We start from the raw sequence: 27,472 nt of genomic DNA on the forward strand, positions 1-27,472 counted from the left end.
TGGTTCAAGTCCTGGCTGCTCTTCTTCTGATCTAGCTCTCCACTATGGCCTGGGAAAGCAGTGGAAGATGACCCAAGTCCTTGGCCCCTGCATCCACATTGGAGACCCAGAAGAAGCTCCTGGCTCCTGGCTTCAGACCCACGCAGCTCCGGCATTTGCGGCCAGTTGGGGAGTGAACCAGCAGATGGAAGCCCTCTCTCTCTCTCTCTCTCTCTCTCTCTCTCTGCCTCTCCTCTCTCTGTGTAACTCTGTCTTTCAAGTAAATAAATAAATCTAAAAAAAAAAGGGGGGGCACTTGACATGGGGCAAAAATGCAGCTCCTGGAACAGAGGCGCCTGGACCCATGAGTAGGAACGATGAGGAGTTCAGGATGCACTGACGCTCAGCTGCAGGGAGCAGGGGAGCGTGTTAGAGACAAGGAAGGAAGTGCCATTTCCTACTACTGTGAGAGACTTACACAGCGGGGCACGGGGGCAAGGTGCGGCTACTTCCTGGGTAATACCCTGCCTCACTGTGTAGCGATGTCTGCTCTGTCCATACAAGTGAAGCAGCAAAACAGACACGTTCTCACGAGTCAAGCGCTCATTAATTCCTACAAAACATCTCCTTAGCCAGACCCCGGCTAAGCTGTTCAGAAAAAGTGGATTATGCAAAGGAGCAATGGATATGCATTGCAGAGAGGGCACGAGGCAGCGCCCTGGGGTTCCTGCCCTCAGCTGCTATGGGAGCCAACCCACCACAGTTGGGTCATCTTACAGGGAGGGCCAAGGGATCATGCTGATGTGTCACTTCCTGATTCATCACAAAAAAATCTCTTATGGCTTCACTTTTCTCCAGCAACACTCGGATTGCATTGCAGTAACATGGCTGTTTGCCTGCACCAGTCACACCTCGTTTCTGGTTCAGGGCTCTTCAGGTTGGAAGTCAGGAGCTGGAAACTAGGAAGAGAGTCTCAATGAAAAGAGCAGCGATGATTTTTTCAAAAAGAAGACTAGGACCCTAAATACAATTATGGGATAGGACATTACCTGGAAAGGACAAGCCTGAGAAGACCTAATTATTGTGTGCAAGCTGCCCACAGCCACCAACAACATACCAGAGGACAGGAGGTGAAATACGTGAGTGGACGCACAATTCTCAGACTTCCAGAAGTTGAGTTTCAGAGGTGTTACCTTCATATTTTTATGATGCTTGTCGCTCCTCCACGAAGAGGGGGAGCGACATAATGGTGCTGTGACTCGGATAGGAAACTTAGGAGGGAAGAAACGGGAAGAAGTGGGAAAATACCGGAGAGAGAGAATAGCAAAGAGCTTAGGGAAAAGCCGGACGGAAAAGGTGCCGGAAGAAGCTATTGAAAGCCTAGGCATAGACTCGGATACGGACTGTGGGAAAGAAGTTAGGATTTAAAGTGAAAGAAAGAAGAAACTTAGACTCAGATATGGACTGCAGGTTGAAAGTGAAAGTGAAACCTAGAAGAAACTTAGACTCAGATATGGACTGTGGGGAGAAGCCAGGAGAAATGAGGGAGGAATATTGTTGGAAGAAAACTTAGGGAAACATACTGGGTAGAGAAAAATGTTAGGGAAATTGAAGCCGCGGGGGCAGGCTGAGGCGGAGACGGAAGCCATCTTGGAATTCTTCAAGTCAGCCCGGGGAGCAAAAGGCGAAAATCTGGAACCAGAGGCAGAGACGTGGGCCGCCAGGTTGGAATTCGCCAGGTTAGTCCGGGGAACTTGGACTGAATGCCGGTGGCGGAAACATGAGCTGGGCTGTGTGACTCGCGGAAGCCGCGTGCAGAGATAGCACGGGGCGTGAATAGATAGGGAACGCGGGGCTGGCGCGAAGGCCGTGGTGCGGGCGCGAAGGGTGTGGAGACCGCGGAGCGCGCGAAGCCGAGCTGCGCAGAGCCAGGAGCCCGCTGCAGGGCGGGCGCCGGGAAGCCGCGCAGATGAGAGAAGCGCGGGCTGAAGCAGCGCAAAGCCGGGAAGCCGCGGCGGGGCGGCGAGGCACCGAGAAGCAGCCTCAGGGCGGGCGCCGGGAAGCCGCGGGGATAAGAGAAACGGAAGTTTAGAAGTAAAATGAGAGAAATAGGAATGCTGGCAGATAGAAGTAAAATAGGAGAAATAGGAATGCCCAGAGATAGAGAAATAGAGAAAAACAAGGCCTCCCCACAACATGGCAATGAGAGAGCTTGGATTCGGTCTGCCTGATTAGTAAGACGATAAGTACCTGTGGGCGGCTGCAGGTCACCGAAGACAGGCACGTTATCAACACCAATAAGTCTCCCCACAAGATGGCAATGAGAAGGCTCAGATTCGGTTTGCCTGATTGGTAGGGCTTGTAAGCACCTGCAGGCAGTTCTAGCAGAGCAGAGCATGCGCTGCAGGGCACCGAACTCAGGCACGCATCAGCACCTAAAAACCTCCTCACAACATGGCGAAGAGAGGACCCGGATTCGGTTTGCCTGATTGATAGGGCTTGTAAGCAACTGTGGGCAACTCTAGCAAGTAGAGTAGAGTGTGTGCTGCGGGGCACCGAAGACAGGCGCGTATCAACGCCAAAAATAAAAAGAAAGGGGGATCTGTGGGGAGCAACTGGGAGCAACTCGGACTAGACTAAGTTACTCGAATTAAGACTTATTCTATGCATCTGCTCTCCCACAATATGGTGCTGGGAGAGGAGGAAACAGCTTCTACACAGCTGCCTCTCACCAACTTGACAAGCTGCAGGACCTGCTCCTGATTGGAGGAGAGCAGCGTACTCGGCGTGTGGGTAGCAGAGTTGGGATTGGTGGAAAAGGACTATAAAGGAGGAGAGAGACAACATGCACCAGGAACATCTATCTGAAGGAACACCTGTGCAGCCCCTGAGAGAGCCGGCCGGTGGTGTGCCGCTCCCCCGCGGAAGTGGGGAATGTGGCAGGGGGAACCACCCTTCCACGGAGGTGGAAGGGTCGGTAGCCAACCCGGGAAGAACCAGCAGCAAACCCGGGGAGGGCCGAGCAGACAAAAGAACAGCGCAGGGTCCTGTGTCGTTCCTCCACGAAGAGGGGGAGCGACATAATGGTGCCGTGACTCGGATATGAAGCCTAGGCAGGGTTTAGTGTTGTTCCTCCACGAAGAGGGGGAGCGACAATGCTTCTTTCTAGGACAAAAAAAAAAAGTTGTGTTACATCCCGTCTATCCACTTGGAGTAATCTAAAATCAGTATTTATCAAACTGAAATCTATGGTGCCCGAAACTCCAGGAGAATTTATGAATGTTATGTAATCATTTTGATGATCATTTCTCAAAATTATTTGATACCAGGGTCCACATGACCCCAGCTTGGGTAACAATGGTCTCACTCCATTTCTATTTTGTGTTGTTCTATTATAAACTTTTTTTTTAGAATAATGTATCACCACACAACGTGTTGCCTTTTGCCGAAGTTGTAACCAAATGTTGACAACTGCAGAAGATAAAGAGACTCCATCCACTTCCTATGAATCCGGCCACGTATAATATGGCCTTGGTCATTGAAAATGTTAAATATTAAATGGTTCCCTACTTGGTCACTGAAAATGTTAAATATTAAATGGTTCCATTAAAGTTATAACCAGGATTCTCCAGATGAGCTATTTTAGCCCATCACAAGCTTTTTTTTAAAGTATAGTTTATGTATTTATTTATTTTTGGATATTCTATACATTTATTCTTCATAGACAAAAGGGGAAAAGCTGATTTCGAAAGAAAAGGGTAACTATACGTGCAAAGTCTCCCATAATTGGTAGGTTACGGAGTCTGATGTACTGTTTGTTTACCCCATAGGTTATTGCTCTCAGGTGATGATAAAAGCATGCATTTAGCAGTAAGCCACTAATTTGCTTCCACCTAGCCAAGACGCCTCGTTGCTTTTCTTGTCTGATTGGGAGATGCTGATGGGAATTTTAAGAGCCACCTTGGAGCAGAGCAGCGTGGGAAGCTTATTCCTTCTAAGGATTTCGCATGGTTCATGTGTCTCCACGTATGGAGCTTGGTGGTGGCCCCACTAATTTCAAATTCATTGAAAAGCAGCAGACAAGAATGAATGCTCAAAACACCTCACCATTTGTAAAATTTAAAATAAGCTCCAGAGATACATTATAACTTTTAAAACAGGGCCAACATTGTAGCCTAGTGGGTGAAGCTGCTGCCTGCGACATAGCATCCCAGCATACTATACAGGCCATGTGCCACTTCCGACCCAGCACCCTGCTAATGGCCTGGGTAAAGCTGGGGAAGATGGTTCAAGTATCTGAACCCCTGCCAGCTATGTAGGAGACCCAGAGGAAGCTCCTGGCTCCTTGCTCCTGGCCTAACCCGGGCCATTGCAGCCACCTGGGGAGTGCACCAGTGAATGGAAGATATCTGTCTCCCCTTCTTACTGTGTAACTCTGCCTTTCAAATAAGCAAATAAATCTTTTAAAAAACTTTCTAAAAACAAATTAATCCATTTTTCTTTGTTTTGATGTCTCCTAGCCCCGCATATTTGGGTTCTGCCTAGTCCTGACTGTAGAGATGCAATTTACTAATTCCCAGGGCTGTCACATGCGCTCACCCATCGGAAGCACTTCAAAGGAAGCAGCACTTTTTCTGGAAAAGAAAGAAAAAGAGGGCCTTTCCTCAGTGTGAGCACCCCAGGGTTGGTCGAAAACCAGAAACTTGCGAGCCTTGCCACTTTCCCACATTGTTAGTCTTGTGAGTGAAGTAAGCAGGTGGGGCCGGCGCTGTGGCTTAGCGGGTAAAGCCACCGCCTGCAGTGCCAGAATCCCATATGGGCGCCGGTTCGAGTCCCGGCTGCTCCACTTCCGATCCAGCTCTCTGCTATGGCCTGGGAAAGCAGTAGAAGATGACCCAAGTCCTTGGGCCCCTGCAACCGCATGGAGACCTGGAAGAAGCTCTTGGCTCCTGATTGGCGCAGCTCTGGCTGTTGCAGCCATCTGGGGAGTGAACCATTGGATGGAAGATCTCTCTCTCTCTCTCTCTCTCTCTCTGTCTGCCTCTCCTTCTCTCTCTGTGTAACTCTTACTTTCAAATAAATAAATTAATTTTTAAAAAAAGGAGTAAGCAGGGATGCGAGATACATTCCTGAGGTCTGAGCTGTTGGATTAGGTGTTACCTAACCCACAGGAACAAGCTCCCAGCGTGGCAGCGTGGGCCCCTTCGAGGGCTGCTCTAAGGCTCTTTCGTACAAAGATTCTGAAGAGATGTCAAGGCTTCGAGGCAGAACCAGAAACCAGAAGAGATCCACGTCCTCCAGTCCCAGCAGCAGGTCCCAAGCTGTATCCCCTAGACTGGATGGATCGAGAGGTGTCCTTGTTTTGTTCAAAATCGTTGTCTAAATACTTCGCGGTTTTAGAAATAATAGGCCCACGTCTTTGCCATTAACATGAGTAATTGTTCAGATCCATTTGGCACTGTCTGTAGGTTTATGGCTTCCAACTTGTTTAAGACCATTCCCAGAGTGAGAGCTGATTTGCCACGGTTATGAAGCTTTCAGGATATAAACTATACGAATGACAAACTACAGCCGTTGGAAATGTGTCTTCAGATACTCACTTGCAACTCCCATTTATGTCTCCAGGAATAGAGAAATGAGGATCCAGGGACCGAATCGGGCCCAGTCGGTAACAGCGTAGGTAACACATAAATATTAATGTTCATTGCAGTTAGTGTGGTATGCAGAAATATCAGAGTAGCATTGTTAAGACATTTCATTCATGTTACGGAGGAATAAGTGAAAACCATTTTACTCTAATTTGAAAATGATTCCATCATAATAATTATAAAATATTCTTCCCATTCCTTAGATTGTTAAAACTGAATTTTCTGAAGACAAATCACTTACACCTCACCTTTATAGCCATTTGCTCTCTGTACGGATGTGTCTGTGTGACTGTTATTCAGCTGGGTCCGTCACACAGTCTTTGCTTGTGTCCATTTACTACTGGTGCCTGTGCACTTAGCATTCCCTGCATTCTTTATACAAAATAGAATGTTCCAATAATTACAAGCATTCACTGCCGATTTCACAGCATTTTAGGGGCGGTCATGGTACCGGGGGAGCTGGAGGAGACCCCTCCTTTGCCCTGCCAAGCCACCTGTTAGAGCCTTCTCTCTTTTGATGTGTTTTCCTCCTTGGTTTTTGCATATTCCTTCTCAAGCTCACTTCTGTTCCAGTCTAACAGGCAACAAATATTTATCAAGCACCCATTGTGGGCCAGACATCATGCTAAGCATGCTAAATTGATTACATCTTTAATCCTAAAACCAGTCCTGTGGAGTACTGGTGCTCTTTAATCCTGTAGTAATCCTCAGTTCTTGCCTTTCCCTTTTTTTCCAAACAGTGCTCCAGTTTTCTTTTGAGTGACTGCCCCTGACCCGTTCCTCTTGGCTCTGCAGAGACTGTCAGTCAAGATCCTGACTCCTCCCCCTGCCCAAGTGTGGGCACCAGACTCCAGTCAGGCCCATGGAGCTTGCCCTGGGTGACCCCGGGTTGACAGTAGTTGGGGCAGAGTCCTCCTGATGTCAGGGCTGACAAGAATGTATTTCTTTCAACAGTTTAGTTACCTGAAACCGCCCAGTTTCTATGCTGTGCAAGGCCTTTCCCTTTGATTTTGGGAGCAAACGAAGACCATTCCAATACATCACTTTTCCTGGCAAGAGTGGGTTTGTTTCTATTGCTTGCAACCAAAGACTCCTGGCGCGTTCCCACTTAGCAGATAAGAACAATGAAACCAGAGCTTGGGAAGGCTGTCACTCACTCAGCGGATGGAAGAGCCAGGACTCGCCCACAGCAGTCAGGCTGCAAAGCACAGGACAGGAGCCAGCACACTGTGCTGACCTCCACAGCAAGGTGAACCAGGGACGAGGTTCCTGAAGCCAGGACGGAGCGCACACTCGCACACTCTCAGCTTCTTCTCCAAGTAAGAGGTCAAGACTGAGCTACAGATGGCCAAATGATTGATCAACTTCAACCACTACCGCTCCTAAGACCAGCCCTTCATCACTGGCTGCCAAGCCCTTTGCGGCACTTATTAGGCCAATAGTTTGAGACTTGAGATGTCTTGGATTTTTATGTCCCCAAACTCTGAGCAATGTACAATCAGGCTCTCCTGTTGTCGTCCACGCAAGATGGCAAGTAAGACCTGGAGCTGGAAGACCAACTCTGCACTGTCCTAGGCATGCGACACCAAGAAAACTGGCCTCGGTGGCCCGCATTTTCTCATCTGTGGAATGGGAATGGTGACTCACTTCACAGGTTCACTGTGAGGGTTTGGGGAGATCACGCACCTCGAATTCACCGGTGAACGACAGAGCCCTACAAACACTGCTGCTGCTTTTACTTGCAGACCTAAAGAAGCCCAGCGTTGGGTGCGAATGTCAAGAGCACGCTTATTGCTGGAGGCCCTCGTTCCTAAGGATGCCTAAGGGCGGCTCTCCTTTCTCTTTCCCCACTCTTAACAGGTTGGATGGCAGAGAGCTTTTAATAAAACGCACATTTCATGCTTCTAGTGGGGGGGGGGGGAGTGAGGGTGTTTGCGATTCTGCTCTGAATCTGTCCGGATTTCGCTGAAGGAGACCTGAGCTGAAGGGTCACGCGTGGGATGGACAGGACGAAGCCCTGCGGTCACAAGAGAATTCCCGGTTCTCACTGGTAATGGTCCTACATCGTTGTCATCCAGCGCGAGGTCCGCAGCCTCTCTGGGAGGAATCAGAGCTGCACCCTTGTTTCCCAGGAGCAGCGACCCTACCACCAAAGCCCCCTGCCCACCAGTGTCAGGGTAAGCCCAGGAGCAGCTCTGTGCCCCGTATGGATCCCTTCCAATGCTGATGTAATCCTATAACTGTCCTAATATGGAAACCTGCTGCTCCTGTTCCTAACACTCGGCTCTTTCTAGGGTTAGGGAGAAGACACTGGCTTTCATTCGTCCATTCGTCTGTCCGCTCACTCCCTCCCTCAACACTGCTTACTACGTGCGAGGCATCGACGGTAAACCCGACTGTGGATCACAAGTAGGCTCCGCCCTGAAGCCGAGGTGTAACAGAAGGGGCTGTAGGACATAACCATGAATAACATTCATCAGTGCACGGGCGAGGAAACTATTTTAAAAGATGGCAAATCTATTTGAAAGAGAGAAACTTTAAAGCGAAACAAAAACAAGCAAACTTTGGTAAGCCAGCTCTTCCAGGAGTGACAGTGAGACGCTGCGGCTGAAGCTGGGGAGGGGATAGTGCAACAAAGAATTCTTACCAGGAATTTGGACTGAGGGCAGGAAGGATGAAGAAAGAGGGAGGCAGGGCCAGACCCAAGGGCAGAGGCTCTCCCTGTGGAAAAAAGTGGCCCAGGACACGAGCTTGGGGCAGCTAGGGAGACCACTGGTGCCGGCGACTTAACACAGCGCATGCCGGAGGGGCTAATCTAGACTCTCCGCACCGCCCCCACTCGCTAGCAACCACTACGCACGCTGCCTCCTCCCTGGGTTGGTTTGTGTTGTGGGAATTACAACAAAGGAGAGGGGAGAAGGAAAGGGGGAGAGGGAGAGTCCCACATCTGGTGCCAGAAGAAAGAGCCGCAGAAGGTGCCACACAGAATTAAAGATCAGGAACTTGGGGCCAGTAGTGGCCCTGCGTTTGCAATTCCCCAGGGACTGGTGGAAATGGAGAGGAGGATGTGGTCCCTCCTACCAGCTTGGCCAGAGTCCGTTGCATTTCTACCTCAAGGACAGGTGACTTCTGCTGTAGTGTGGGGTACTGATAGAGAACAGGGGGTATCTGTGTGCTAATGTGGCGCTAGTGTGGGTGCCAGGCCTCAGGCAGGATTTCCTGGGTGCAGGCAAAAGCCAAGGCCCAATGGGCCCACGAGCAGGCATGGGACATGTGGCGGCCACAGCAAGTGTCCAGCGGGCTGTGGAGAGAGTAGGGGGAGGATGAACTACAAGGCAATCTGCACCACTAGGGAAGTGAAACCCTGCAACGCGAGCTGAGGATTTGGTGGGTTGCTTCGTTATTTGATAAGCAATGGGGAAACCTACCTTTTCCAAAACATTTTAGCACTGCAAACCTTTTGATTTTATGATCTACTATTTATAAAGGAAATGAAACAAGCATTATTATTATTCTTACTCCCATTTTACAGATAAGGAAACTAAGAAGAAGATGATTAAGGATGATAACACTCAGCATAGTAGCTAAAAAGAATCCTTCATTTCTTAAATCTGAATTCAACCACCTCCTTGTGCCCTGTAGAGTCCATCAGTGATCCCTTTGAATAAACACACCCTGGAGCGGCAGGGGTTTCCTGGGGTGGGGAGGGGTGAAGACACGAGACATGTCCCACTGATCTTGGGAGCACCTCTGGAGGAGAATTTCTGCTGAACAGAATTCTCCACCTCATTACACGAGTAACTAACCCAATCAGCCAGTCCAGTAAGTGGACTAATTTCTGGTGTGTGAGCTTCTGCCTTGGCCCACCCACTCTCCCTGCTGCCCTTTCTTCTTCCCAAGTATAGCATGATTGCTTGCTGTTCATTCCTGCAGCTAATATTCCGTGCCCGGCACCTTGGGGAGCCCTGGGAAGCAGCCTTTTGGAAACAGTGATCTGCTTTGTTGTCCACAACCAAAACGTTTATCCTTCCTGCAAATAGGACTCTCTCGTGCAGCCAGTCAGAGAGCCTGGGACCCAGGAATGCCTCCTTTGAAGAGTACGTGCTGTCCAGCTTACTCCCCAACTTCTGCATCCACTGTGCACCCAGTGCCACTCGTGTCCCAAGTTCTGTGCATATCAACTCACAGTCACAAAGGATGGCATCCCTCTGGTTTTTGACGGCATCCCTCCTGGTTTTTCTGTCTCCCGTGCCCAGTTCTCCCTGCACACTGCTCCCACATCTGCTTCCTCAAAGTCCCAGCAAATCACACATTCTTGCCAAAATCAGGAGTTCCCAAGCCAACAATTTCATCCCTAGCTTTTTACCCCCACCTCCAGCCCCCAAACGAAAACATGTGTGCACAGAAAGACACCTATGAGAAAGGTCACAACTGCTGGCTCACAATATTCACAGACTGGAGACAACGTAAATGTCCATCAACAGAAAGTACACAAGATGTGGCACATTCCTATGATCTAGCAATAAAAAAGAACGAACTACTGCCATACGCAACATAAAAGAATCTCAACATATTTTGAGCAAAAAAAAAAACTGCATAAAATGCTGTGTGTTTCCATTTTCGTGAAGTTTGAGAAAAAGCAAAACCAATGTACAGTGATAAAAATCAGAATAATGGTGGCCTAAGCTGTAGGAATTGGCTAGAAGGGGCCACAAGAGAACTTTCTGGGGTGGCATGTTCTGATTTTAAGAGTGAGTAAGACAAGTATTTATGTTTTAAAAACTCATTGAATTCTACATGTAAGACCTTTGCATGGGGCTGTGGCATAGTGCGTAAAGCCATCACCTGCAGTGCCGGCATCCCATATGGGTGCTGATTCAAGATCAGGCTGCTCCACTTCCAATCCAGCTCCCTGCTATGTGCCTGAGAAAGCAGCGGAGGATGGCCCAAGTCCTTGGGCCCCTGCACCCACATGGGAGGCCTGGAAGAAGCTCCTGGCTCTAATCAATTTCAGGCCAAGAAGAAAATAACCCGTTGGCAGGTGCTGTGAGGTTTGGCTGTTCAGACTGTGAGGCAATCACCTACTCCAGGCCATTCTCAAATGTGAAGACATCCCAGTAGCACTCAAGGGAGCGATTTCCCTGTTATTCCCCAGGCTTCCCCTGGGAAATGCAGATTCCTAACTGGACAGAGGCCCAGACGAATCCCAGGTAACTCTGATGCGGATGACCTACATAAGGAAACCAGACTTGGAAGCGAACCTTTATAAGTGAATACAAATGATTCTATTTGATTGATTTTCTCTGTTTTATCAGCTAAATGCTTAAGTTCCTTATAAGAGTGTCCTGCTCCTAGGAATTGATGAAGGCTACATTTTGTTGGAAGTTTCCAAATGGCCCAAAGAAAGGTGATATTGTTCATGACAACTGGGTAAGAACATCATGGCGATTTCTCAGCCATGCTAACATCACAATAGCTGGTGTCACCTCTAATCAAATCATCCTGGGGAGCCTTTTCCGCCCGCTCCCCCCTACCCCCGAGGGCCGCTCCGGCTGCACTGCGCTCGCTCTGAGCTCCGGGCTCCTGCCAAGCTAGCGCCGCCGTCGTCGTCTCCTACCAGCCGCCATCATGATTATCTACCGGGACCTCATCAGCCACGATGAGATGTTCTCCGACATCTACAAGATCCGGGAGATCGCGGGCGGACTGTGCCTGGAGGTGGAGGGGAAGATGGTCAGTAGGACAGAGGGTAACATTGATGATTCGCTCATCGGTGGGAATGCCTCTGCCGAAGGCCCGGAGGGCGAAGGTACCCAAAGCACAGTGATCACTGGTGTTGATATTGTCATGAACCATCACCTGCAGGAAACCAGCTTCACAAAAGAAGCCTACAAGAAGTACATCAAAGATTACATGAAATCAATCAAAGGCAAACTTGAAGAACAGAGACCAGAGAGAGTAAAACCTTTTATGACAGGGGCTGCAGAACAAATCAAGCACATCCTTGCTAATTTCAAAAACTACCAGTTCTATATTGGTGAAAACATGAATCCAGATGGCATGGTTGCTCTGCTGGACTACCGTGAGGATGGTGTAACCCCGTTTATGATTTTCTTTAAGGATGGTTTAGAGATGGAAAAATGTTAACAAAGTTGGCAATTTGGATCTATCACTGCTCATCGTAACTGGCTGCTGCTAGTCATCCACACAACACCAGGATTTACAGGAAGTGGGACTGATGTTATCTTGAGCTCCTCACTTATTTTGACCATGATTTACTTCAAGTGGAGGCATTGTTTTTAAGGCAAAAAACATTGTCATGTAGGTTGTCTAAAAATAAAATGCATTTAAATTCAAAAAAAAAATCATCCTAGGATCCCAAACTTTGGAACAAGTGATGATTTCTAATTTCCCTTGTTTCACAGCACCATACTGCTTTCAACTTGACTTTGAACCATTTATTATCCCATAAGAAAACTCCCTGAGGAGTGTGTGTGTGTGTTGGCTGGTTTTTCACACTGAGGTCTGAACAGAGATTTTGAAAACAGAAATGTTTCATAGCACATAGTTATATAGGATCATTCCATTGGAAACTTCTCCAATGCCCTTTGCCAAAGCCAACATAATCCAAAGGCGTAATAAATACTGCGGTTCACTTGACTTTAAATCTAATGACCAAGACAAAAAGGCATTCATTCACAAGACACTTATCTGCAAGAGTAGATAAAGCATGTGTTCGCAACCTGTTGGCCTAGATTAGAGGCTTGGCACTCCTGCCAGGGACTCCAGCTGCAGGGCAAAGAGCTGAGAGGGCAGAGAGCCATGTTCTGTCATCAATGCCCTGAGTGCATTTCCTTTCATTATATCCTTCTTTTGACATGCACACCGAGAACTTCTGTTAGCACTCCAAGGACTTCCAGGGAGCTAAGCAAATGGACAAGATTCCAGCAAAGAGTCATGTGTCCCTCAATGAACCTCTGGGATTCCTTGGGTCTCCATGGCAGTAGGTCTCAAATCTTGCTGTCCCTATTCACCAGTAAGTCCAGATAGATACTGTCACCTTTTCTCTATTAGTGTCCCTGAAACAGAAGCACTGAAGGGTGTGGGAGCAGACCTTACCAGATGGCACATCTCCCCCCACCGCCTTCTTCCACACACATCCGTGCAAGGAAATTGTGCATTTACTGGTTGTGCATTGTCGAAGGGAGAGTGTCCATCTGACCTTGCAATCATGAATGGCTTCCATCCTAGCCCTGTAGAGCATATAGCCCAAAGGTCGCTGGGAGGTGGGCACCAGGCCCCAGACAAATCAGGTATCTTGTTGATGGTGTTAAGGATGATGAGCGAGGTCACCAGTATAGAGTGCAAGGTAAGAAAGCAGCGATTCCTTGCCAGTACCACGCCCACCCACACATGCTGCCCTCCTCAACAGTTCTGGAGTGAAGACATGGAGTGGAAATGCTATGTTCAGTGAACATTGATGAGCGCAGGATAACAGCTGCAAGCAGCGAGTTCCAGAAGCAGTTGATGGCCTAGGAAATCCCAAGATGAGGTCAAGGATAAAGGATCACGAAGTTTGGGTGGCTCTGGGGTGACCTTGGAAGTACTAAATGTCGAGAACCTTTAGCCTAGAGCTGCTGCTGGTCTAAAAGAGCCCTAAATAGAGCAAGCCCATTGGCTCCAAGAGCTCCATCTGGGTTCACTCCAGCAACACTGGCAGCTACAGATCCTGTTGGAGACCACAGTACAATAAGGTGAACATCATCTCTCCAGCCATGGACCAGCTGCAGATCCTTGAAAGTCATTTCGACATGCTGAGCTTTGGTTTTTCCATCTGGAAAATGGAATTTCTAATAAGGAAATAATGCATGTCAAAAGTTTATTACCAGGACCATGCCTGGTTCTGAGTAAGCACCCCATAAGCAATTAGTATTATTTTTGTTACTTTTTTTAAAAGATGTATTTTATTTACTTGAAAGATAGGGTTACAGAGAGACGTAGAGACAGAGAGAGAGAGGACTTCCATCTGCTGGTTCACTCCCCAGATGGCCACAATGGCTGGAGCTGCGCCGATCCAAAGCCAGGAGCCAGGAGCTTCTTCCAGGTCTCCCACTTGGGTGCAGGGGCCCAAGGATTTGGGCCATCTTCTACTGCTTTCCCAGGCCATAGCAGAGAGCTGGATTGGAAGAGGAGCAGCCAGGACTAGAACACGTGCCCATGTGGGATGCTGGCGCTTCAGGCCTGGACTTTAATCTGCTGCGCCACAGTGCAGCTTCTGTCACACAATATGAACATCATTAAACCAGTCTGACAGTGATTTCAAACATCTCCACTTGTCCCAGGTCCCCTTATCACTGATGCCGGAGGAGCATAGAGAAGCTTTGGCAAGGAAGCCTGCAACTCAGGAACTTGTGCCCCTCTAGTGGTGTGACACCAGAATCTTCAGGCCAGGAAAGAACACATTTCCTCTCCAGGCTAACTTTGAGTGGAAAAAGAGGGAGAGGTGAAAAGCTGATTTGTTTACTCTTTTTTTGCCACAGAGAAAATGAAGTTACCAATCCAGGGTGAGGTTGTCCCCAGAACCCTGGTGGATTTTCCAAAAATGAAGGGTTATGAAGGAAAGCAATGCTAGTTCATGGTTTCACTTTCTTGCCACCTGCAGCCCCGGGATTTGCAAAGACAAGCTTTTCTGAGCCTCTGTCAAGTAGCACCAAGGATGTGTGTCACCCTCTGGGTGCCCCTCCCCCTGTGTTTTGTCCTTGCTGGCAGGCCATGGACACATTCACAGGACTCAGTGCCCAGAAATAAGGAGTGAGCTCAAACCAGTCTCGGACTCAGATCTGGTGATTCCAGGTTGACTTCTTTAGACGTGGTGACTAGTGGGAAAGAAGGAAAAGAACAACCCTACTCCTTATTGAAATATTGGAATGAGAACACAAGGAAATGTAGACCTTCATTGGGGATCCCATGGGTTATAAAAACTGAAAGGTGATGAGACTGATGAAAATCCTCAGGGACACCTATAACACCCAGAGTGTCCACCCCAGCAAGTGCGTCCTGCCTCCCTTCCAGTCGTGGATGGTGACTGGGAATGGCAGGAAACGCAACCTAGTGGTCCCCACCAGACTCGAGTTTCCAGGCAAAACTCAGGCGTGGAGAAGCCCCAGCCCGAGGGGTAAGGGTAGGAGTGGTAGACTCCGAAGCCAAATCCTGTTCTTTGGGTTCTAGGCACTACTCGCGGATCCACCAAGAGATCCACGGAAGAAAGGAAGAAGGAAGGATGGTGGGGGTAGGTAGAAGGGGGGGGTAGAATATCATTATGTTCTTAGAATTGTATCTACAAATCACACTGACTCTGTCAGAAACTAAATAAAATTAAAATAAGGGGCCAGCATTGTGGCATTGTGGGTGAAGCCACTGCCTACAGTGCCAGCATCCTGTATGAGTGCCAGTTCTAGTCCTGGCTGCTCCTCTTCTGATCCAGCTCTCTGCTATGGCCTGGAAAATCAGTAGAAGATGACCGAAGTCCTTGGGCCCCTGCACCCATGTGGGAGACCTGGAAGAAGCTCCTGGCTCCTGGCTTCAGATAGGCACAGCTCCGGCCGTTGCACCATTTGGGGAGTAAGCCAGGGAATGGAAGACCTCTCTCTGTATGATGTCATTTTTCCACCTGTGATAATATCTATCTTACCTGCTCATGTTTTTGTGCATTAAATGTGTCTTGTTGTAAAGCACTATCTAGACACTAGTGATTGATACTGTCTCCACAAGTCTGGAGTCCTGGAAGAAATAATGACAAGGTCATTGGTTATTCTCAAGGTCCTGAAAAAAAGGAAGAACAAAAGTAGCTTTAAAATAGATGAACTTTGATAGTGTAAGAAAAAGCTGGACAGCTCAGGCTAGAAAGGGTTTATTGAAATGTGAACATGAAAGACAAAGTATGCATAATCTGGGTTCTTCAGAGAGTGTGCGTGTGTCGGGGAGCGGGGGAGATTTATGTCAGGGAACTGGCTCGTGTGGCTGTGAGGGCTGGCTGAAGGCTGAAGTCTCCGGGGATGGTTGATGTCCCTCAGGTTCTCGAGGCAGAATACTTGCTTCCTTAGATGAGGCCACTCCTTTCTCTTAAGGCTTGTGGCTGATAGGACATGGCCCACTCATGTTATGGGAGGTAATCTGCTCTACTCAAAATCTACTGATTCCAACTTCACCAAATCTAAAAACCAGCTTCATAACCAATTCTAGACTGGTGTCAGCCAAATATATGGGCACACGGCCTCGCCAAGTTGACACATGGAGCTAGCATCAAATTCGGCAATTCAGCTCTGTCATTCAAAGGAGTGGTTTTGCAGGCTCTAAAATCTAGGGCAGGGGGAGAGCAGACAATTAACTAAGAACAAACTGAGATATCTCGGGGCTTTATTGAGTGCTGAAAGACATATGGAAAAGTATAAACTACAGAACTTGGGCCAGGTCACTCAAGATGTTTATAAAGAAATAAAACAAGTGTGCAAAAATGGAAATGAAGAGTACTACAGCCGAACAGAGGATAAAACTGGCAAGGAAAGCAGGAGGGAACAAAACAAAAATATCCTTCAAATCTGAGCCTAATGTTTTCGCACAGCTCCCTGGAACTCTGGCTCCCCGGGGTCCAATGATTCCAGAAGATTCGGCAGCAGCAGCCGAGCCAGGTCTGGAACAGGCACCGGTGGAGGGGGCTACACTGACCTCCATACAGGAAGGAATGCTTTAGAGGGTAATAAAACGGGGATGTGGTCATGTGTTTACTGAGCCTTTAGAAAAATATCACATGTAAACCAATCAAGATCCTATGGGATTGGAAAAACTCAACCTGGCTTCACGCAGAGGCTAAAAAGGCTTCGAGAGAGTCTGTAAGGGCTGGAGGTACGTATGCCGTGAAGGACCTGAGCTGCCAAGGCTTTCTTTTAAATGGGGGAGGACAGAGCTCCCATTGAGTAGAAAATTGAGCCAATGCTGTAGCCGTATGTGAACTATGAGGACTGGGAGACGGAAATGAATGGATGTAGTAGTAACAGACCAGACAGTGCTGAGAAGCAGGAAGACTTCACTAATCACTGCATCAGAGAGTATGAGCACCAGGGAACAGACTGGCTTCGCGCGTTCGGGCTGCTAGTTCAAAACACCCTGAACCGGAGGTCGGATAAACAGCAGAGATGTGTTTCTCACGGTTTTGGAGGCCACGAAGTCCAAGACGAAGATGCTCAGAGACCCAGTGCCCAATGGAGGTCCGGTCCTGCTTTACAGATGAGCTGCCTCCTGTATACTCATAGAGCGAGAAGTCAGCTCCCTCGTGACTTCTTAGATAGGCACTGATTCCTCTGATTACTTCCCAGAGGCCCCACTGGGGAATACCATCACACTGCAGGCTAGTATTTAACTCACGAATTTGGTGAGTGGAGGGACACAAATAAATAGTCAGATCATAGCCTAAATCTAGGGAAAAGAAGGTTGGAATGCAACCTCTCTCCAACTTGGAGCACACACCCCATCTTCTCCCCACTCCTCACCCCAATCCCCCTGGATTTAGTCATCATCCTCCAGCCTGAGCCTCCGTGGCATTGGGACTACAGGACCCACACTTTTGCTCAGATAGGTGCCATGGGCGCATTCTTTCTGCCCACAGAGCTACAAACCATCGCTTTCAATCCAGCATGCATGTCTGGAGTGCGTACCATGTGTTGCCTTACCAGGAGGTGATTTGGAACATACAAGATTTCACAGGACATGGTTTCCACCTCTCAGGATCACTAAGGAGATCAATGTACATATTAATAAAAGAAAAAAATGGCTCTGGGTAGGACGGAAGGGAGAATTCGGACTTAAGCAATGACTCTTGACCATCAGAACAGTAACATCGGCATTGCCTCTGGTGGGAGAATTGGAGAGTTTCCTCTTTTAAACGTACACATGATCCTAAACACCTGGCGGTCTGGAACAGTCAGACACTCACCTGCCCCAGCACAGAGCCCAGGGCAGGCAATAATGCCAGGTCCCTCCCACTGCATAATTCTAAGACATCCTCATTTCGAGGTTGCTAAAAATAGAAGCATGGCGTCTGGTATGTAACAATATACAATATTGCAGCTGTGTCTTTATGATGAATAATAATACTTTGGAGTTATATGATGAGGCAATCACTTGGCAAGCTCAATCTCATTAACCCTCGCAATATTCTGATTAGGTAGGCAGGTGGCAAGGGATCTCAAGTCAGCTTGCAATGGGAGGAACGAAGACACAGAGAGGCTGAGAAACTTCGCAGGGAGCACACGGTGTCTGTTCATAGCCCAAGTCTGTTCCCCAAATCTGGGACTCTGAGCGGTGGTGTGCACTACCTCTGCATGCAGCCGTCGGGCCATCAGGATGTTGGCACTGTCTGGGATCTCTGTCGCTGACTTCTCTTGACTGAATGCCAGAGCCTCCCCGAGATGAAGGCTTCCCGTGTTTTTCCTTGTTCTGTGCTGTCCTTCCAACATTTAACCACTTTCTCGCTCCAAAATCCATCCTGCCTGGAAAACAGACCAGAGAATTGGAAAACCTCACCAAAACCTCGCGATGACTTCTTTCCTGGCACTCATTCATCTCTCCCGGCTTCTCCTTTTCATTTGCAGGTCCAATTTAATTGAGAGTCAGTGGTTTTCAGAAATAATCACTGTTCTAAAAGTCTTCAAACATTCAGGCAGGCACCCTGCCTACACGGCTTTCTTCTCTCAGTCCTGCTTTTATGCATTTCTTTGTTAATAGGAAAAAAAAATCTTCATTTGCTTTCCTAAATAGGCTGAGTGCTTTCCCTAACATGAGAGAAACGGGTTTGGTGGCGCTGATATAAAATCGCAGGAAAATGACACCATCAGGCAGCGGGCATTTGCCAGCCAGAAGTGAGGGCGTCCCACTAGCCTGTGGGGAGACAGACGCGGGTTTATAAGGGAATCATGCAATTAATATAGGAACCCGGGTCTCCTGCTTCCAGGGACAGGATTCCCTGGCTCCCTTGGAGACAATGACACAGCCACATCTTCAAATTGTTAATTATGTACTGCCCCCTAGGGATTTGTGTATTGCTGGTGGCAACCCGCTCCAAATCCTGCAGGCAATATTTATCAGCCTACCTCAGCCAGCATCCGTCTCAGAGACAGCTGCCCCTTTTGGCGACCTTGTTGTACTAAGAGCACCCCTTTCTCTAAGTCTCATTCAAACACTTTACCTTGTGCATTGTGGATTTTCCTTCTCCCTCTACTGTCTTCATTTGATTCTCTCTCCTCAGGCTGCTACGCGTGCATAATTGGAGGTAGATGCCATGCTTCTGGTCTTTACCAGTTCAGCTTTTACCCACCCCCACCATGCACCTGCCCCTGTGGTTTGGTAAACATCTCTGGGTTTGGGAGAAAGAGGAAGAGCAAACTTACACACACACACACACACACCCCACACTTGCGTGATGATCTGCACGCACCCATGGTGGGTTTCTCTACACTCGGAAATGTTCTCTACAAAATCCCATTTAAATCAAGAACTTTTAGCAGAAAAAATGAAATTGCTTCATGATTGAATAGCACTTTGCTCCTAAGTGCCAGCCATCGAGGCTGATGAAACGACCAAGGCGCCGGTCTTTCCCCGAAAGAGACATCTCATCCTTTATTGGAAAGTTGGAGGAGAAAACCCGCACTGTCTTCCTCCACCCAGGATCCCCCCATAGAGCAACAGTCCCTGCCATCACTGGGACGTGTTGGCATCTCATATGGATGCTGCAAGCAGGCATCGTTTTTTGACTGTGTGTCGTTTGCTTCTTCTTTTAATAATACATAAGACAACCCTGGCAGGAATCTCTCTTCATGCATGATATATTTTTTTAAAACACACACGCGCACGCAAATCTTGTACCCAACGACGTTCGCAAATATATGCATGGTGAAAACAGTTCAGAAATATAAGATCTGGAAATGAGCAAAGGGCAGTAGGTTTCTGAATAGACTTCATCAGGAGAGGGGAGAGGTCAGTGGTGAGATTCGTTATAGGAGCTATTAAGTCTCCTCTGACACCCGCAGTACAGGCTGCTTAACATAATCAGCCGCAATCAGCAAAACTGCTGTTTATGACAAAACGGTTTCCCTTTTAATATTTCATATTGTTATGTAAAACGGTGCAGTGTAGGGACACACACATTTCACCAGGGACAAATTGTACAAATTGTCAGCAATAATAATTTGTGGCTCTTCTCGTGACATCTCTGGAAGTTAAAACCGTTGAGCAACACCTCTCCAGAGCTATTTTCTCTAATGCGGTTAATGGTCTGCACTGGACTTGACCGGCCATTCTCTGGGAGACGTTGTCACCGGTGACCAGCGTGAGAAAATGTGTGTGCGCCCGCCCGTCAGCCAGCTGAGGTCTGGGACTCTGTGCCTGGAGGCTTGGTACTGCCGCCCCCTCCCCACCTGGTCAAGCGCCCTCCGTTACAGGTGTGTGTGGCACTGGGATGCAAATGAGCACAGGTATTCCCCAGCCTGCCTTTATCACCAAACCAAGTCCTCTCACAGAACATTTTGATCTCAATAAGACTGACTGTCAGATACGCAGCGGGAGTCTGTGTAGAATTCCTTTGAATCTCACACCCTGGGACTGAGGATGAGGGACATGTCTTAACTACCGGTGGAGACACTTAGCCAAACGCCCCCACGTATCTCTGAAGGGGAACGAGGAGGGCCCGGGGCCGCCAGCCCAGCACACTGAGAATCTGACACAAGACGCCCTGCCGTCCCTGCATGGAAGCTCTATGCTCCACCCCTGGCCATCCCTCCCTCCTACCCTGAGCCAACGTGGCGGGTTCACGGCAGTGCTGGGCGGAGGAGGGGCGCTGTAGCCGGACAGCGGTGGAGGGTACGCGATACACGAAATGACGCTCCCCGGCCATCTTCTTTATAAACCACAAAGGACAATCGGGGTCATGCCTTCTCGGGAGCCCCAGCTGGGCCATCTGTCTTATTCGCAGGGCCTGGCCAAGGGAAAAGCATGCCTCCTGCTGTTGACACCTGTCCATCAAAGCATCTTTTGCATGTGTGGTGCCGGCAGCGTAGCCCAAGAGTCAGACTTTCATTTGCCCCTTGACGTGCATGCGTGGGTGTGTAACCGCGTCAGGCACGAAATAAGCGCTTGCTGAATGAGTGCGGAGTTTCTACAAATTGAATTCATCCTCAGAAGGCAGAGCTGGGCATCCACGAGGGCTTTGCACTCTGGAAACACTTATACTGTCAGAGTCTTCATTCCTTGAACAGTTCTCAAGCAACAAAAGCTTCTCAGGAGTTGGTGTCCATTGGACTGTGTGTCATTAAAACCTCAGTTATCGGCTGTCCCCCTCAATGCTCGCTGAGGGAAATGAAATGCAAGCCACGGATATCACCTAAAATTTCCTAGCAGTCACATTAAAAAAGCAGATGAAACAGGTGAAATCCATTCTAATAACATATCAATAGGTCTTAGTTAACTCAGTAGATCCAAAATTTTACTATTTCAACATATAATCCACTTAAAAAGGATGGCTTATTTTGCACCCTCTGTTCTGCTCATCTCCACTTCCAGGGCCCCAGAAGCACGTGTCACCGGAAGATGCCACACTGGGCAGTGTGGTTCTAGGGCTGACTCAGCCCATTCGGCCCACCTTTCTTGTGCTCGATGCCTTTCCAGGTGGGCTGCAGGGGGCAGCAACAGGCAACTGACGGCGTGTGCCCCGAGAGGTCACTTCTCTGCTTGTTTGCCCTTGGCTCTCCAGCGGATGTAAAGCGGCAAGCCACCAAATGGGATTTTGTTCCCATTAGAACTTCAAGAGCTCATGAAGAACACAGCAGGCAAGCAGGTCCTCCGCCCAGGAACATTGTTCTTCCCGGGGCAGGTTGCTCCCTTGGTACTCTCCCTTATTAGCAGCCCAGTCCAGCTCATGGATAGGCACAGATTAGAGGTGTGTTTGGTTTCCTCTGGCATAGTGACGGTAGAGCGATGGAACGTGATGGTACCCGTTAGAAGAAGAAAAAGAGAACAGGTCCTGGACTTTCCCCTTGTTCAACCACGTTAGCTAGTGCTATTGGTATACTTACAGAGAACAGCAGGAGAATAGAGAGGCAGGTGCAGCTAATTTCAGAGACTTGGGGCTTCCAAGGCTGGGAAGAGATGGATATGCCAATGAAGGGGGTCAAGGGAAGGGGCTCGCTAGAGTGTGGCACCAAGAGTGGAGTGTGGAGTCTCAGAGACCTAGAGAACACACTCCACAAATGGGAGGAATGACCAGCTGCTACAGATGCAATCAACCCATGGATGCACAGATGTGGGATACAGCAGGTGGGGTGACCATACAGGTTTGGACAGTGGGCAGGGGAGAATCACAATGGTCTGAGGATAGAGATGGCAGGTCACACTGACGTAACAGGCCTGGCACAGTGAAGGACTGGGTCAGAGAACTGGTGTTAGAACTCACTTAAGAGGCTGGCATTGTGGCATAGCGGGTAAAGCCACCTCCTGTGATGCCAGCATCCCACATGGGCACCAGTTCATATCCCAGCTACTCCACTTCCAATCCAGCTCCCTGCTGATGGCCTGGGAAAGCAGTAGAAGCTGGCCCAAGTCCTTAGGCCCTTGCCACTATTTAGGAGACCTGGAGGAAGCTCTGACCCCTGGCTTCCGCCTGGCCCAACCCCGCCCTTATGGCCATCTAGGGAGTGAACCAGTGATGGAAAATTCTCTCTCTCTATCACTCTATTTAGATAAACAAATACATATATTGTAAAAAAATAAAAACCACTCAATTAAGCAAGCTCCAGAATAGGAAACAAACGAAGCTAGACTGCATAGAGACCATGTGTCTCTCATTAGCCCCAAGAGATCAGTGCTGCCCCACCCCACTCCACAAGGGTCCTGTACAGGTGAGGGGAATGCACTTAGCCTAGGCCATTTTCTGATAGAATTCTGCTAACAGAGCTGATCTAAGTGTCCTTCGGAAGGGAATGGGTTAAACCAATCACAGGACAGTCCAATGGTAAGCACCACTAAAAACAGTGAGTGAGAATTGTACATATTGATGCAGGGAAACCTGCAAGATGCATTTTCAAGTGGCTCAGGACACTGTAGAAAGATGCCTACTCTTGTCAAGAAAAAAAGGGTTTATATGCTTACACATGTTATGTAGCTGCATATATGCACAGGAATTTTCTGGAAGGAAGACCTGAAGCTGTTAACAGTAATTGTCTCTGGGGGAGGAATCAGCAAGGAATTTAGAGTAAGGGGAACATTTAGCTTCTGCATACAAACTTTTGTATTGCTCCATGTCTAATGGCCAAGTGCAGGAATTATTTCTGAAATTAGGATAACAGCTTGAAGTTACTTCACTTACACTGTGTGTATTAAACACTATAAAATCTCCTAGAGATTTTCAGACCTTAATATTGTAACCAGGGGATCACGTTCACTCATTCGATCATTCTTCCACATTTCAAACTTGGGGGCACTGAAGACTATATTGTTTGGGGCTTCATTTCCCTCTATGTTAAATCTTTTCCTTTTAGTAATTTTACTCAGTGTTCAAAACTCAAGTCCAGAGGCTGGCTGGCAGTGCAGCAGTGACGTGGCTCTGAGCGTCAGGACACGGGAAAGCCCACAGCACTGGTCAAAGTGTGGAAGGTTTCACCTGGTCCAGCCCCAGACTGACCCCTGTTGTTTCCACGCACTCAGCCAGTATCACCTCCGCACTGCGCGACAAACAGGGATCCCTCCAGGCAGAGGCCAAGAGGCTGTGCGTCAGAACAAGAGATGACGTCCTCTGCTCTGTAGGTCCTCTCGGCTTGCATAGCCATTGAAACAGTCACCCATTCCCTAATTAAACACAAGGGAGACGTTACTGCATCCAGCTGGCTGACGGATAATAGGATTATAGTCTTCTTTGGAAAGAAAACAGAGAAAAGATTGCAGCACGACTCTCTCAAGGCCCTTAATGAGGGCTATGCACTAGAGGTGGGAGAAATCACTTCTGATCCGTGTGACTAGGGAAAGTGGAATTGTGACTAAGTCTTAATGCATGTGAAGTAAAATATCATTTCACAGTGTTTCCTGGGGACCGGGGGCAGGGGGCACTGAATGGTTTAGCCCAGTGAGTAAAATACCCAAGGCCCACATTGGAGTGCTTGGGTTTAACTCCTGGCCCTGGTTCCTGACTCCAGCTTCCTGCCAGCACAGATCCTGGGAGGTAGCCATGATGGCTCAAGTAATTGGGTTCCTGCCACCCACATGGAAGACCTGGGTTGGGTTTCTGGCTTCCAGCCACTGTGGGCAACTGGGGAGTCAACCAGCAGATGGAAGCTCTCTCTCCATCTATTTGTCTCTCTCTCTCTCTCTGTGACCCTCAAATAAATAAATACTTCTGAAAGTGTTAATCCAGATCATTTTTCTTCCCCCAAATTCTTGCTGCTTTGTGATCTTCCATTCATTGGCACTGAGATAATTTTGTCTTAGGGAAGGGCAGAACCCAGGCCTGAATCTGGGAAAGGTACTGTGTTTTCTTCCTGCTTCAGAGCCACGAGTGGTGAAATCCCAGGCTCTCACTGATGCGAGCCAAGCTCTGTTGAAGGAAGGAAGGAAGGACTGGTGGATTTCCAGGGTCCAAGGTCAGAAGAGCAGAATCTTTATAGTTAGCCATAGGGGTGGGTGGTGGGGGTGAAAGACTACAACGTGTGATGTAAGGAACGTCCCACAAATGATGGAAAGAAAAATTCTTTCAAGAAAGGCAGGGAGGGGAGGGCTGAGAAGAGGGAGAAGTTTGGGGGAGGCCAGCCTGGGGTTACCCAAGAGAAAGGAGCCATTGTTTCTTTTTTTTTTTTTTTTTTTTTTTTTTTTTTGACAGGCAGAGTGGACAGTGAGAGAGAGAGACAGAGAGAAAGGTCTTCCTTTGCCGTTGGTTCACCCTCCAATGGCCGCCGCGGCCGGCGCACCGCGCTGACCCAATGGCAGGAGCCAGGTACTTATCCTGGTCTCCCGTGGGGTGCAGGGCCCAAGGACTTGGGCCATCCTCCACTGCACTCCCTGGCCACAGTAGAGAGCTGGCCTGGAAGAGGGGCAACCGGGACAGAATCCAGCACCCCGACCGGGACTAGAACCCGGTGTGCCGGCGCTGCAAGGCGGAGGATTAGCCTATTGAGCCGAGGCGCCGGCCGCCATTGTTTCTTAATCTTGGCTGTCGGCTAGAGAGGGCACAAGGTGCTAGGAACCCGCGATGCACCAAAGGGGGCTTGGATCTTGCTTTCTGTTGAAGGCAGGGAAGAGACCGCCTTGCAGATCCCAGAACCAACAACAATGCTGCGGGAGAATGTGGCAGTACAGTGTGTTTAACCAGAGAGGGTCTGAGATGGAGCCCCCTCCCCATCTCCAAGGTCTGTAAGTGAGACCCAGGCCCCCTTACAGTCCTGTGGGAGAGTGAAAGACTGAGTGACAGCATAGACCAGAGATAGAGAGCTTATAGTGAAAAACTGGCACGTCTTGGGAACAGAGACCTGAAATGTCGCAGTCCATACCACTGAATGCATCTGAGCAGGGAGTAGCAAGCGAAATGAAGCGACAGTTTCAAAATGTTCACTCTTTCCACAACAGGACAGCCACAGCCAGGAGGCAGTCTTCCACAAAATTATAAGTTGTGCTGCTCCAAGACAAATTAGATGTTCTCTTGTAGGAGTCCTTATTTTCAGTGTTGTTTTATTTTTTACCTAGCATTGAGGTGAGAGAACAATGATGGCTTTCCTTCTCCCGGAGCCGTGATGCCTGCAAGTCCTGGTTTGGCCACTGGGGGGCAGTCACCTCAGGTGACTCACAGGTTGCAAAGAGGTGATGGGTGTCCCCAGGGCAAATGGTTTTAACCATTTGATCTTAAGTTTGTTGAACTGGAAATTCGGGTAAATGATAACTCAAGTTTGCTGCTGAGGGAGGGGACAAATTCAAGTAGACTCTGCTGCTGAAGTTCTTGAACTCGTTCCCGACCACTCTTTCCTCTGACCTCCGATTCCCTACTTAGCAGGGAGTCTAACACTCATCCCTACCATTTCTTATGATGTAAGGGCGTTTATCTGGAGCCTTTCAGCAGCCCAGCTAGGAAACCAGGGCCGAGTGTCTCACTGCTGCTTCCTCCAGCATTATGATGGCATTATTCTTCGTGCAGAACCACCGCCCAGCCATAAAGACGCCGATGAAAAACAGCATATGCCCGGCCAGATGCCTTCTCATCTCTATATGAAGTGTTCCACCAATACGTGTGCATCCCATGTATTTTACATTTTATTTATAGAGAAGAAACACTTACCCCCGTATACATTATACATTGTATCTCTGATGGACATTAAAGGAGATTACAGTAGACTTGCCACCCCTGGTGTATCATTTTTTCTCCCTCATTAGCTAGGAGCTAAGATAGCCAAATAGGGCCAGCAAGAAGCCGACACCTCAGCGCATGCGGTTTTAAAAGCACATTTGGTTGAATAGGAAGTCAAAATCCCCTCCTAATGAATTTCTGTCCCGAAAATTATCTTCCATGTCAGGAAATAGCCCACAAGAGACAAGCATCTTCTTTCTCTGATTTGCATTGTGGAAAGAAAAGGAAAATGGCACAGATGCATTCGGTATTGTACAAAGAGCATATACGGGCATTTCAATCCCTAATATCACACCAGTTTATGATGCTAATGTAAAATATGTTCTTTTTGCATTTATAATCATGATGAGCAGATGGCGAAGACGGTTTAAAGTACTACTGTATGTCTATTAAAATAATGTATGCTGCTGGTGAGTCTTTCCGAAAACTGGAGTTTAATTGCTTATAAACACATACATTAGAAAGAACTGCGATTCTAAGAGCCATTTGCTTTGCCAGGACAATAGTTAGACAGAGTTCCCTCTCGCAGGCTTTGGCCAAAAGACTTTTTGCGGGAGCAGATGCTTCAATGTGCTCACTTTCTTTTAAAGAGGCTTAATTGACAAAAATGTTGGGACTGGCACAAAAGGACCCTGGTTTCTTAAAACAAAGGAATCCCTCTCCAAATTTAAAAAAAAATAAGAAAATAAGGAAAAGGTTGGTTGCAGGAGACCTAGCAAGGAAAGAATTAATCATGGGAGCATTTCTGTAATTATTGAAACTTTTTACTTGACTACCCTCTGCTTCTTATCCAGGGCTGGGTGTCGATGAGTCGGCTGCCGTGTCTCCTGCAAGGGAAACCTGCCAGGTACGGAGAGTCTCTGCGTGGGGGTTCAGAGGCTTCCCCTCCTCAGTGGCAGGGGAGAAAGAGGTGGAGCCTTTGCCACCAGCAGCTTGATGCCACCCGCTGGGCCTTGTTGGAAAAAGGGTGCCTCAAAGCAAGCGGTGTGCTCCTCAAAACAGAGGGCAATGCTGGGTGGGGAACCCCACCAGCCAAAAGGAATGACGCTGTTTGCAAACAGGGGAAAAAGGGTGCGCAGGCGGCGGCAGAGAAAGCAGACGGCGAGCCAAGGGCCCTAAAAGGCAGAAAGTTTTAGAAAACACTCATTTGTCTAATTTGCCTAATATAATCAAGAAAGAAGACTTGTACGTTCGGATGCAGAAGTGGTGATTGATTAGGTGGGCCTTGCACTTGCAGCATGTGGAATGAATCATAGTTGTGAATAGATATGGAAAATACCTTACCAAGAAGGAATAAAAAATCCATAAGTCATACAAGGCAGAGCACAAAAATACCAACATCCCAACACTCACGGAGAGCTTAAATAATAACAGACTGGCTCTTGGAAGCGATCCAAGGAAACAAGGAGAAGAGAGA

The 27,472-nt window shown here is 48.3% G+C and overlaps 1 pseudogene; it reads left to right on the forward strand.

Moving 5' to 3' along the window:
- The first annotated feature begins 11,131 nt into the window (after positions 1 to 11,131).
- LOC100349233 (translationally-controlled tumor protein pseudogene) lies at positions 11,132 to 11,992 on the forward strand (annotated as a pseudogene).
- Positions 11,993 to 27,472: the final 15,480 nt, after the last annotated feature.

Source organism: Oryctolagus cuniculus, chromosome 3 (genome assembly GCF_964237555.1).
Source record: "Oryctolagus cuniculus chromosome 3, mOryCun1.1, whole genome shotgun sequence".
Classification (NCBI taxonomy): domain Eukaryota; kingdom Metazoa; phylum Chordata; class Mammalia; order Lagomorpha; family Leporidae; genus Oryctolagus; species Oryctolagus cuniculus.